Below are 12,437 nucleotides of genomic sequence, written 5' to 3'. Positions count from 1 at the left end.
CATAATTGATGGTCAGGTAGAACAACCCTTCATTCCTTTTTAAAAGAACTACACAATTGATGAAAAAGACAGTACACTTACGAAAGAGATATTGAAAAAACCCAGTTGTATTTTCTGTTTGAACTTCATGTTTGAACCCACTAGTTCTTATGCTACTAGACTACAGGGGAAACACACATGCTTTTCTCCTCAGAAAATTGAGAAAGAGCAAGAGAGAGCTGCCGGTTTAAAACCAGGAGTTCCTCCCCTCCTTTTCTGCTCACCAGGTCCTCTAGCAATGCCACTCCCTTCTCCCCTCTGAGGACCTAAAATGCCCAAAACAGGGAGTCCACAGAACCAGAATGTTAACTCTCCCATTGTTTTACATGATATTCTAATGCAGAATACTGAAACAAAAATTACAAAACCACAACACAGGTACACATTCAATTGGTTTTTGACAGGATTCTTGCGCCAAGTCTATTAATTCAGATGCTGTACAGGGGCAAACTGTTACATGGAAGTGGTTTGGGCAGGGGGTCATTGATCAGGGACACTCCTGCAAGTCTATCCTGTATCTTTTTTGATCTTTTTTTGCTTTGCTATAGATGAGATCTCAAAGGAATCTGCCTCAAGTGGAGCTTCAATATCCAATCTTGTGATTTTTCCTCCTTGGATTACCCAGGTCCACTGATTCAGGGGCCTGAGTATTTTCAGTTATGACTACTAATTCATAATAAAGGGGATCCCAGAAATCCTGGTGTATGTCCCAGCAGGGTTTTATATAGAGGAAAATATTTCTCCACCTTAGCCTACTTAAAAATGTTCAAGAGGAAAACCAATTATTATAACAATTATTATTATTTTGGTGCTCCTGGCTAGCTCACCAAATATATTGGCAGCAGAACCAATTCAGTGAGAAGGCAATACAAAAAGGATGGTCACCTGTCTTTGAAGACTGAGTCTCTCAGAAAGACAACATGAAGGAAGAGGCAGTATGCCCTTAAATGAGGTCTAAGAGGGGTGTAGATTTTCTTCTGGTCACACAGGTGAATTACCTTCAACCGTGCTTCCAGGGCTGACTGGAACTTTTCTCCAGGTGCTCAACCAGTGGTTCAGATTATGACTCAGCAGTTTGCATACACTTATAGTTTAATATTTACTGTCAAAACTTTAACATAGTACTCACTTTCAGAATAAATAGTGTTTTGTGAAGGGGATAAAAGAGCTTTTTCAATTTTGTCTGATTCCAGATCTTAGGAATTTCTGAATTTATGTATCATGAGGGCTACCATGAAAGCAGTGTCTCCTATTTTATATTAGACCACCTCATCAGAGATAGGGGTAGTTGATATGGCAACATAGGTTGAATCTTCCCACCACCATTCCATTAAATTTTGTTGCTGTGTTTCAGAAGGCAGCAGAGAGGCAGTTACGGCATCCATTCAAATTAAGTTGAAAACCACAGATTCTAATTTCTCTCCAGGTACATCAAACACAAATATATGTATGTGTATATGCCAAATATACACAAAAACATACATACACCAATTACACATATATACTTATGGACTTGAAAAATGACAATATAACCAATCCTTGAAAACTGTTTCTAATCAAGTTTCTAAGACTCACTGTAAGTTCTGACACGATGTTTTCTGGTGTTAACTTTGTGAAGTAAGTATATTTCTGGGAAAGTACATTTATTCAAGCAAGAACAGGGAATTGTACTGTTTGTAGAGAATAGTAGATTGAATGGACTGAAGCCTTGTGGCTGCTGGAAATCTATGAAAAGCTGTGTTTTGTGGAGAGATGTAAAACAGCCAGAGATATCTTGTGAAAAATATCAGAATAAAACCTACTGAAACCGGTATTAATTTAATGTAGTAATATGAAGGGCTGGTCTTCATAGATATGAAAATCATATGCCTTCATCCAGAGAACATAACTTCTTGCTTGGATAATTAAATTCCACTTGGGATTGGATCTGAAATCTTCTCAACATATTTGTTTTCTGCAATAGTCAACATATGTTTCTTTTATTTTTTTTCTGGAAAACAACAGAGAGAGCGGGGGAAGAAAGACCACAAACTATCTTGCTTCTACAGAAACTGACAAAAAATGTGATTTATTTCCTCATTAGTTTTGACAGTGATCTATTTGTTTATTTTTATTACTGATGGAGATGAGGGTGAAGATAAGAGTGGGAGGGGGGAAGAGGGTAAACTGCTTGCCTGTGGCTTTTCACCTTAGGAACATCTTCTGTAGAACTAGTTTCCTACATTGTTTTGGGAACACTATCTCTTTATTATGAATGTCACCATTAATGTTATCAAAGCTGGTCTTTAATTTCCTCCAATAATCTCTTTAAAATATGCTTATAAATTATATCAAAAACCTTCCTATGAAGCAGACAGAGAACATAAAACCTAGACCACAGTAAAAAAAATGTCATTTTCCCTTACATAACACCTTCTCAAACTACTAGTTCAGTCAGTATACACTGGTTTAGCTGAATCATAATGCTGGAAAAGCAGTAAAAACACTGGGCTATGTTTCTCCTACACCTCAAATGGTTAAGTGTCATATTTATAGAAAAAGTCACATTCTGTGTTTTCTCTTTGAGAACCTTCATAACTGGCTATTAAGCCACAGAAAGCTGGAGCTGATGTCTGTTTTTCTGAAGTTAATGCAATTGTTACCACCAGTTGATACTGTGCTTGGCAGTGTTGAATAGTCCAGGCTCTGATTCAGAAAGTGGTATTGTCTGTTGAATTGCATGATTTGGCTGTGTTTTTTCTCGCATTGACTATTATATAACACTTATTATTATTTCTGATAATCTATAGATTTGCTGTGATCCTAGTAAATTTCATAAGCAAAGTAATTAATGAAATGTGCTGTGAATAACAATGAGTTGACCATCAAGGAACAAATCACAGGTGATATAAACATTAAGATATTTGTCTCCCATGATGCTTTGTATGACTACTACTTGTATAACCACAAATTGCTCACAGTTAAGTAGAAAATAAGGAAATAGCATTAGCTCCCAAGTTAACAACAAAAGATTTGAATTTATTATGTCTATGGAATGAATAGGAAAGGTATTGTTACTTTGTTTATTTTTAGATAATACTTCTGTTGGCTTTGACAGGAAGTCAGTAAGATAGAAATATCTTTATGATTAAAAAACAAGATTTTTTTTTATTTGTTTGTTTGTTCTTTTTTAAAGAGGATTCAACATTTCCTAATTAGTTTTCTGAAATGATGAAGGCAAATGCCATTTATATAACAGTCATTCACATCTTCTAATAGCTTCCAAAATCAATAATCAAGTTATTTTATTACTTCCATAGCTGACAAGATAATTCCTGCATCTAAAATATTATATTCTCTTAAGGGTCATGAGTGTTGTTCCTATGACTAGAAATAGTGCATTCTTGCATCAGGAAGACAGTAGAATGTCACTTTGATAATAGTAAGTAAACTTAATAAACTTGATTTTCTCTCTCAAATAGAGGCTTACTTCCATTAATTTTTATTCTAACATGACCATTTGGGTGCTGAACACTCAAAAATTTTATATTTTAACAGGAATGACTGTTAAACATATCAGAAAATGTATGGACAGGTATACAGTGGTATGTTTTAACTTATTTGTATATTTTTAAAAGCTACTTCAAATAAAAAAAAATCTTTTGCTTGGACATTACACAAAAACAAACACAAAAAACTCAACAAAAAACAAACAAACAAACACAAACACAAAATGTCAGGAAAAGCATGGCTTTGTTATCATTACCTTGTATCATCTCACCATTTTGCAATACTCAGAAAAGAAGTGAGTGTTCAATGGAGTAGATTTAGATAAATTAATTTAAAGAAAGGATTTGAGCTCAGAATGCACATTTGGAAACACTAATTTTGACCAATACAAGTCTAAGGACTAGGGAGGTGTACTAAATCAACAAAGGATACTGAGAACTTTCAGATACAGCATGGAATAAACTGGTAGCAGTTGCGTTGAAAGAAACTGCTATGAAAACAAGACTGAAAGGCATACTAAGGAAAGCTACAAGAGGTCAAATTGACCTCCTTAAGAAATGAGTCCTTCTAGAAAACTTATTCCACCAAAGGGGATTCTGTTATCTAGGAAAATGGCAATACAAAGCTAATATTTACTTATGTAGGACATTGAAAACATATTCCCAAACGCATAAATAAACAAATAAATAAATCAGCTTCAGATGTCTGCAGAAGTCAGATTAAACTGAAAGCAAATAAACATAAATAAAATTATTAAAATTTACAAAACAAGTAAATAATGATGCTAAGATTAAGAAGTAGTAGGAAAGCCACTCTTATACAAATTCTGAAGACAAGAAAGTATTTATAGTTGAAGGAATAGTGGAAAATATTCAAAAAATTAGTTTTCTCTGGTGATTTTTAGTTTGATAGAGCTACTTCATTTTCCTAAATATTGTTTGTTATGAGTAGAAGAAAACCTAACTACAGTTCTCTTAAAATTCTGGATAAAGTTGGAACTTTTTTTTTATTCTGGTTTCAGCTGAGTCAGTGTTGATTTTTATCATAGCATTAGTATGAAGCAATGTTTTGGCTTTAGGAGAAAAATAGCACTGATAACACAGAAATCTTAGTTGTTTCTGAGAATGCTATATAGAGCTGAGGACATTTCATTTTTTCAGCTTCTCATACTGTCCTGCCAGCAAGGGTGCTGTGGGTGTACAAGTAGTTTTGATGAGTCAGAACTAGGAGAGCTAACATAAGCTGGTCAATGGAATATTCCTTACCACATGATATCATGTGATAAAACTATAAAACTGTGGGAAGCAGGACAGTTTCTAATCAGTCTGGATGGACACTGATCAGCTGGTGGTGAGCAATTGCACTGTGAACCACTTGTCTTTTAATGTTAGTTCATAAACATATATACATGTATGCATACATGCAGTGGAATTGCCTGGTCACAGCCTGAAGCAGTAAATGAGTACCTGAGTTACTGGAGTGGGAGGGTCCATATCCACCTGTACTCTCTCTCTCTCCCATTTGCTGGTGCTTCCAGCAGTGCTTCCAGGAGTGTCTATACGCATGGGTTGCCACCCTCCCCGTCTTGCTCTCTTCCTTCCAGTGCTCCAGAGTTCAGTTGGCTGCATTCCTGAACCCAAATGGTTTCTGGGAAGGGTGAGTTAATTCCCCAAGAAGGCCAACAGCATCCTGGCCTGTATTAGAAATAGTGTAGCCAGCAGGAGCAGGGAGGTGATCATCCCCCTGTACTCAGCTCTGGTACGGCCGCACCTCGAGTACTGTGTTCAGTTTTGGGCCCCTCACTACAAGAAGGACATTGAGGCCCTGGAGCGTGTTCAGAGAAGGGCAACAAAACTGGTGAGGGGTCTGGAGCACAAGTCTTATGAGGAGCGGCTGAGGGAGCTGGGATTATTTAGTTTGGAGAAGAGGAGGCTCAGAGGAGACCTTATTGCACTCTACCACTTCCTGAAGGGGGGGTTGTGGTGAGGAGGGGGTGGGCCTCTTCTCCCTGATAAATAATGACAGGACGAGAGGGAACGGCCAGAAGTTGCACTGGGGAAGATTTAGATTAGACCTGAGGAAACATTTTTTTTTTCTGAAAGAGTGGTCAGGCACTGGAATGGCCTGCCTAGGGAGGTGGTTGAGGCACCATCCCTAGCGCTGTTCAAGAAGCGTTTAGATGAGGTGCTAAGGGATTTGATTTAGTAGTTGGGTAGGGATAGTGATAGGAGGATGGTTGGACTAGATGATCTTGTAGGTCCTTTCCAACCTTATGAACCTATGAACCTATGAACCTATAAACCCTTTCCTTGGTATCTTATTCTATAGCTCCTGTATCTCAAATAAAGACTCTGTCATTGCCTGTTTGCTTTACACATGGTGAGCCAGGCAGCCAAACACCTTTAAATATATTCTTGTATAAGTCTAAAATATTTACTATGACATTTCTGAATAATATCATGGGGTGGTCTGCAGGGGAAGACTACCCCTTTAAATTACCTTTTGCCAGGGCATATCCTGGGATTCCTAGGATCCCCATATCATGGTATTGCTTCTATCATTGAAAAATAGAGTCCTCTGTGGGATAGAGGAAATGTCTATGAGTTCCCCACCCACCTAGCTGAGTGTTTCTGTTCTCTTAGCAAAGACATACTGACTAATCAGGAGTGATAGCTGCATTTGTAGTGGCGTGGCCACTGCCGATAGCCTTGAACCAGAAGAACATAACTGAGAGTGTCTGGCTGATGAAAATCAACTGTTGTGTGACCATATTGAAAAACTGGAAAGTCAAATAACAGTTTTGATGGGAAAAAAACCCAATCCAGTTACTTCCTTACAGAATACCTGGAATCTCTCTCTAGAAGTTACTGTGCACCCTGTACAACGAAACTCACATAAATGGGTGACTGCAAATGAAGCCACTTCTTAGTGAGATCAGATCCTGAGGTTCCACTCACGCTAGATACCTTCGAGATACAACCAGTTGTAACTCAAAAAAAAATAAAAATAAATAAAAACAGGAGAGACCGACAGGGCTGTCCCCTGACCAGTTGTCCCTTGCCCACAGCACCTTACATGTAATAGCTCGATGATATACAGCAGCTGAACTGATGGATAAAACAGTGCTGTAGACAAAAGCTGAGAGAGTGCGTGCCAGCATGGCTGCTCCAGGTATGGGACATGGAGGCAGAAAGCATTGTGGTGAAGGCTTTGTCAACACCTTTGTTTGCTTTACAATATAGATACATCATTACTGTTATTTGTTTCCTTTTCTCTTGAAGTAATTGAGAGGTAGATTGTTGATTTTTTTTCCAGTGGAAGTTACCAGTATTGTTCTGTTTGTAGTGTAGGCCTTACTGTACTTATTATGAGTTGTTTTTCCTTTTTTCTCCACAAGGAAAGTTGCTGATAGAGGAAAGTTGAGATCAGGGGGATTCTGACTTGGGTAGAACTGAGACAGGCACAAGATGAGAAAAATATGCAGGGCTGGGAGAGCCTAGCACAGAAAAGAAAGAATGTGCTAACTTTTGGAAGCATTGCCCTCCTGCCTCCATAGAAAAGTACAAAACATCCATAAAAAGAATAGGTTGGTAATGGACCTGGAAATAGACCGTATATGGAAATGTATCATAGCAACATTTCTTAAAAATGGGAGTAATGTTTCCCTTTTTCCAGTCACTGGAGATTTCACCCAAAAGTTGTGTTTTTTCAAATATGATGGAGAGTGGCTCAGTAAACAGACCAGACATCTCTCTCAGAGCCTTGGCGTGTAAGAACATGAAGTCTAACAGTGATCTCCCTGCAGTTCCACTGACTTCAAAATAAACAATTTCAAAATAATGTACAGGTCTTTCTCCTTCTAGCATTGTAGTTTAAATTGGTTTGAAAGGATCTGTCCTCTCTTTCTTTGATTAAATAATCTATTGTCCTTTAAATAATCACTAATTATTACCTTCTAGATTCATTGTAGAAATGCTTTTGCATTTGTTTATTTGGATAATCATTAACATATGCCACTTTACTGAAACTGTCTCAGGAGAGAAACAGTAGTAATGAAAATGTTAAGAAATGTGTAGTAGTATTGTTAAAGCAAAAAAAAAAAAAAAAAAAAAAAAAGTAATGTTAGTAACATAGATTCTTATAGCTTTCTTCCTAAGAGGATAAAGGACTTTTACTGGCAAAATTGTATGAACCACAAAACTTGACAATGTAAGTGGTTATGTTCTTAATCTATTGCATTTGTAAAAGCATTATTTATTTATGTTCAGGTTCAAAAAATAATGCCTCCTTTTTATTTACATAGAAACCACAACATATACAGATAACACAATAACATTATTTAATAGAGCACACTCTCAGCTACAAAACACTATTTTTCACCATAGTCATCACCACTGGTTATGTATTTTTGCTAGCAATGAATTCTGTGCTCCTCAAAATCTGTACTAAGGAGAGCCACCATTGCTGTCATCACTTCTAAAATGTATCACTAACTACCTTATTGTCCTCACATTCACTGTGTGATCTCCATGAACATTCAACAAGCATCAGTGAATGTCTGCAGGTGCAATTCTTTTCCACATGGAGGAATTCAATATCACATCTTTGCTTCATATGTACATCTACATCAGGCACCATTTTTTCAGACTGCCCCTCTGCTGCCATCTGTCACATAGCAACAAAATGTAACAGAAATACTGATGGGAATGTTCAGCAGGTATGTACTACCATACCTCCAGCAGCCACCTCTGCTGTCATGGGCCAACATACTAAAATAGGAGGCATTGCTTTTGGAACAGCCTTCTAGAGTACATAATGTTGTTCATCAATATAAGTAATATAATTTATTATCATTAAAAAAAGAAAAAAGAAAAAGAGGGACATTTGATCTTGTTTTTGTGAAACTAATTACATCAGTTTGGTTCAATGAAAGTAGCTGAAATTCTTACTGAACTCTTAAGGAATCTGTCAGATATTTGATGAAATCTAATTCTTCCTGTACTTCATACTTGAAAATATTTATTCATAAATGTATGTACTGTAAAAATTGATGCCATGGATAAGCTGTGATTGTGAAGTGAGGGATATTTTTCTCACGTAAGATAGGTCTTATAAATTTTTGGAAAAGAGACATGGTCAAGGTTTGGGCTTTTTTTGAGTTGAATATATGATTGCTACTCTATGCTTTCTATCTGAAAATTTGTAGATAATATATTTAAGTTTCTGAAAATAGAATTGCAAGTATATATACATATATATAAAGCATTCTTCAGCAATATTCAAAACATTTATCAAATTCCTTTATCAGAACAAAACTGCATACTTCTTGCTGTATGTGGAAATGTGTTCAGTTGATGCATCAAAATGCATTAAATTACTTGCCATAACTTAAGTCAGAACAGCAGTGTACCCTTCCCATGTTCTGGTTTCAGCCCAGACACTGTTAATAAAACACCAAATGCTTGGCTGTTGGTAATCCATGGAGCCAGGCCACTTGGCAACGAAGATCTGCAGCCTTGCTGGCATGGAGCAGGAAGTGGGCTGCACTGCATGCTGTGCCAGGTCATCCATTGCCCTTCTTTTTTCATTTGACATGCCTGACATTGTTGATCTTGATACTCTGAACTCTGACGGTCAGCCAGTTCACAATCCACATCATTGTCTGCTCATCTAACCCTCACTTCCTAAGTTTATCTATGAGGATGCTATATAAGACAGTAGCAAAAAGCTTAATGAAGTCAAGGTATACAACATCCACTGCTCTTGCTTCATCTACCCAGCCAGTCATGACATCCTAAAAGTCTACCAGACTGGTCAAGCATGATTTCCCTTTGGTGAATCCATACCAACTAGTCCTGATAAGCTTTTCTTCCACCGGCTTGGAGATGATATCCTTACCCAAGGACAGAGGTGAGACTGGCACTGTTGTAGTTCTTTTTCCTGCCTTTTGTAAAGACTGGAGTGACATTGATAGTCCTCATGGACCTCAAGTCCATGATCATTCAAAGTGTTTTGGCAATCACTTCTGTCAGCTCCCTCAGCACTCTTGGATACAACCAGATGGTGTCCATTGATTGTGTATGTTGAGTTTACCTTGACAGCTTCTAACCAGACCCTCTTTGATCAGTGCGAATTCAACCAGACTTTGTCACTGCCAGAGTCTGGGATTTACTAAATCTTTCGGTGGATAGGATTTGTTGGTCAGTATTGTGCACTTAAGATCAAATGAAATAATATTCTTATAGCTATGAAGTAACAGAGACAGGGTTCTCAGTTTCTGGAGGTGGCTTCTCAGTGAGCATTTTTTTTGCCAGTGTCAATTCAAAGGACATAGGCACCAAGTTAAAGAAATGAGTTTAACTGTACTTACATTTAATGCAGTAAAATAATTAGTGAAATAGTACAGGAAGAATAAAACAAACCAAGGTGAAATGACACAGAGAGAATAAAACATAATATGGTAAGAAACCTAATAATTACGCAAGATTAACTGTAGTGATTAAGAAAGATACATCTCCATATTGCAGTATAGTGTTTGGTTGTGAGATTCATCTATAGATCAACTTTGGTTCAGGGCCTATTGTTCAGGCCTAAGTACTTAAGTGATTGAAGACACCACATTGTCTCCCGTAAGAAAGTAATCAGAGAATCTCCACTATAAAAATTATTAAACAGGCAAACATCTGTGACCACTAATAACATGCATTTTGTCTTGGAAATCTTCCATAACATTCAGAGCTATGTCTAAGTAAACTGTCTAAGTAAACACACTCTTAATTTCTTTGTTGAATTAAGTATCTTATCAAAAAAATTCCATTTATCTACCTCAGAATTGTACGTTTCTTTATATCCTATGAATGAATTTTAGAAAAAAAACCACAGACAAAATCAGAACAAAACATGTTCTCTAAAAATAGCTAAAATAAGTACAAGCACCACACCCACCTTTATATATATATATATTTATACTCCAAAATCATGAGAAAGATGGCCATTTATCTTATCACAGAAGTAAGTTAAACAGCTCAGTGTCTACTGCATGTCAGTGCAAATCTACCAGAAGCAAATATATGTTTCCCTTTTCTTTTTAAACTTATTCAAATATTTTTGTTCCCTTTCCTCAGCAGAATCCTCAGTTGCTTCCATGTAATCATGATCTCCTTTGAAAACATATGTTCCTATTTAAAATCTTTTTCATTTTTTGTTTTTATTATTTTGTAGAAAATGAAAACAATGTCAGATAAGAGAGTTCTTTAACAATACAAAAGAGCAGAAAATAATCTAAATGTTTCATTCTCAGATAGATTCTAAATGTTTCATTCTCAGATCATTCTAAAAGGTCACATTGAAAAATGAGAAATTTGGCCAGACAAATGAAGTATGAGATTAATGATAACATTTACTGGGGAAATCCTGCCCTTAACAGATATGTCCACTTGGATTTTGTGGTGAGGGAAAATAAAGCAAGTTTCCAGATACTTCCCTGGCAATTATCCCTTCTTACTGACATAGACTGGCTTGAGGTTTGCTGCTGAGCATAGAACAAAACAGAAGCTGGCAGAAATCTCGTCTGTGATGAAGAGTTGTTGCATTGATTCCTTTATCTTCTTTTCTGGAAAAGCCCAATTACACAGTGGAGAACATAAATACATATATTTTTCCATAATGATTCTCACAAGCGGAGTAAAAGTGTTAAGATTCAGAATGCAAAACTCCCTTTAAAGTGGCAAGAAACAATGTATTCAGGGTCTACAGAGAGAATTTCAGCAGGTTTCTTCTCTTGGACATAAGATATATGTCTTCTCATGAGAAAATGTGTGTACATGGCAGCTTGACTAGTCTTAAGAATATTTTTAGAAAACGTGCAGGAAGAAAATTCTACAGATTCAAAACTAATATTAGTAAAGGTGCTGAAAGTGCATACTAATGTTGCTCTTATAAGAGGAATAAAAATAATTTGATTAAGACTGAGAAGTAAAGTGTAGAGAGAGCATGATTTCTTTTGATAGATATTGATTTCGTTTGGATTTGCTAAGTGTGGGTAATTGGGTAAGTGTTGTGAATAATATTAGAAAATGTGAATAACAAGGGCATATGTTAAAGATGTAATTTTGATGAATAGAAAAATATTGAATTTTAATGCCTAGGAGAAACATAATAGAATTAGAAAAAAATCACTTGTAGTTTTCTCTTTTAAGTTAACCTTGATATTCTAATATAGAGGCTAAATATAATATGAGATAAAATGAATTCTCAATGACTTGACTGACTAAGTTTGTGGTGAATTTTATCAACTGTGGTTATTTTGGAGAAGAACTCTATGTCATGGTATCTGCAAAATGATGAGGTGTTGGCTAATGGATCAGAGGAACAAATGCTTACATTTTTTTAAAATACAACTAAAATAAATTTTCATGACACATGGTGTTCAAGTATAAAGGTTTTTATCGTGTGTCATGGAATGAAGTGCCTTGCAGTTCTAAAGATTTCACAGAAGAAGGTTCAATCTGACAGAATTTTTCTATATTAATTTAGGACCCAAAATTTAATGTAGGAGAAAAGAGAAGGGAAGGGAATTCCAGGGAAAGGGAGGGGAGGGCAGGAGAGGGGAGGGGAGGGGAGGGGAAAGGAGGGGAGTGGAGGGGAGGGAAGAGGAGGGGAGGGGAGTGGAGGGGAGGGGAGGGAAAAAGGAAAAGAGAGATGGGCCTAGAAACAAAACAGCAGCAACGATCTGAGGAGGAAAGCTAATTTACCAAACAAGATATTGGAATGCAAAATAACACAATGTAATACAATATAATCGGAATTGAAGCTAATAAATCAAATAAAATGAGCAAGAGAGAGTGTATCCGATAAACCGAAGGCCTTATGCTAACGCTGAAGGCAGATGGCAGCGAGCACCCATTGCT

This window comes from Cyrtonyx montezumae, unplaced genomic scaffold, assembly GCF_038088225.1.
Source record: "Cyrtonyx montezumae isolate F1298 unplaced genomic scaffold, pur_monq_1.0 scaffold_29, whole genome shotgun sequence".
Taxonomy (NCBI): domain Eukaryota; kingdom Metazoa; phylum Chordata; class Aves; order Galliformes; family Odontophoridae; genus Cyrtonyx; species Cyrtonyx montezumae.
The sequence above is the reverse complement of the archived record's forward strand: the minus strand, read 5'-3'. Positions refer to the sequence as shown.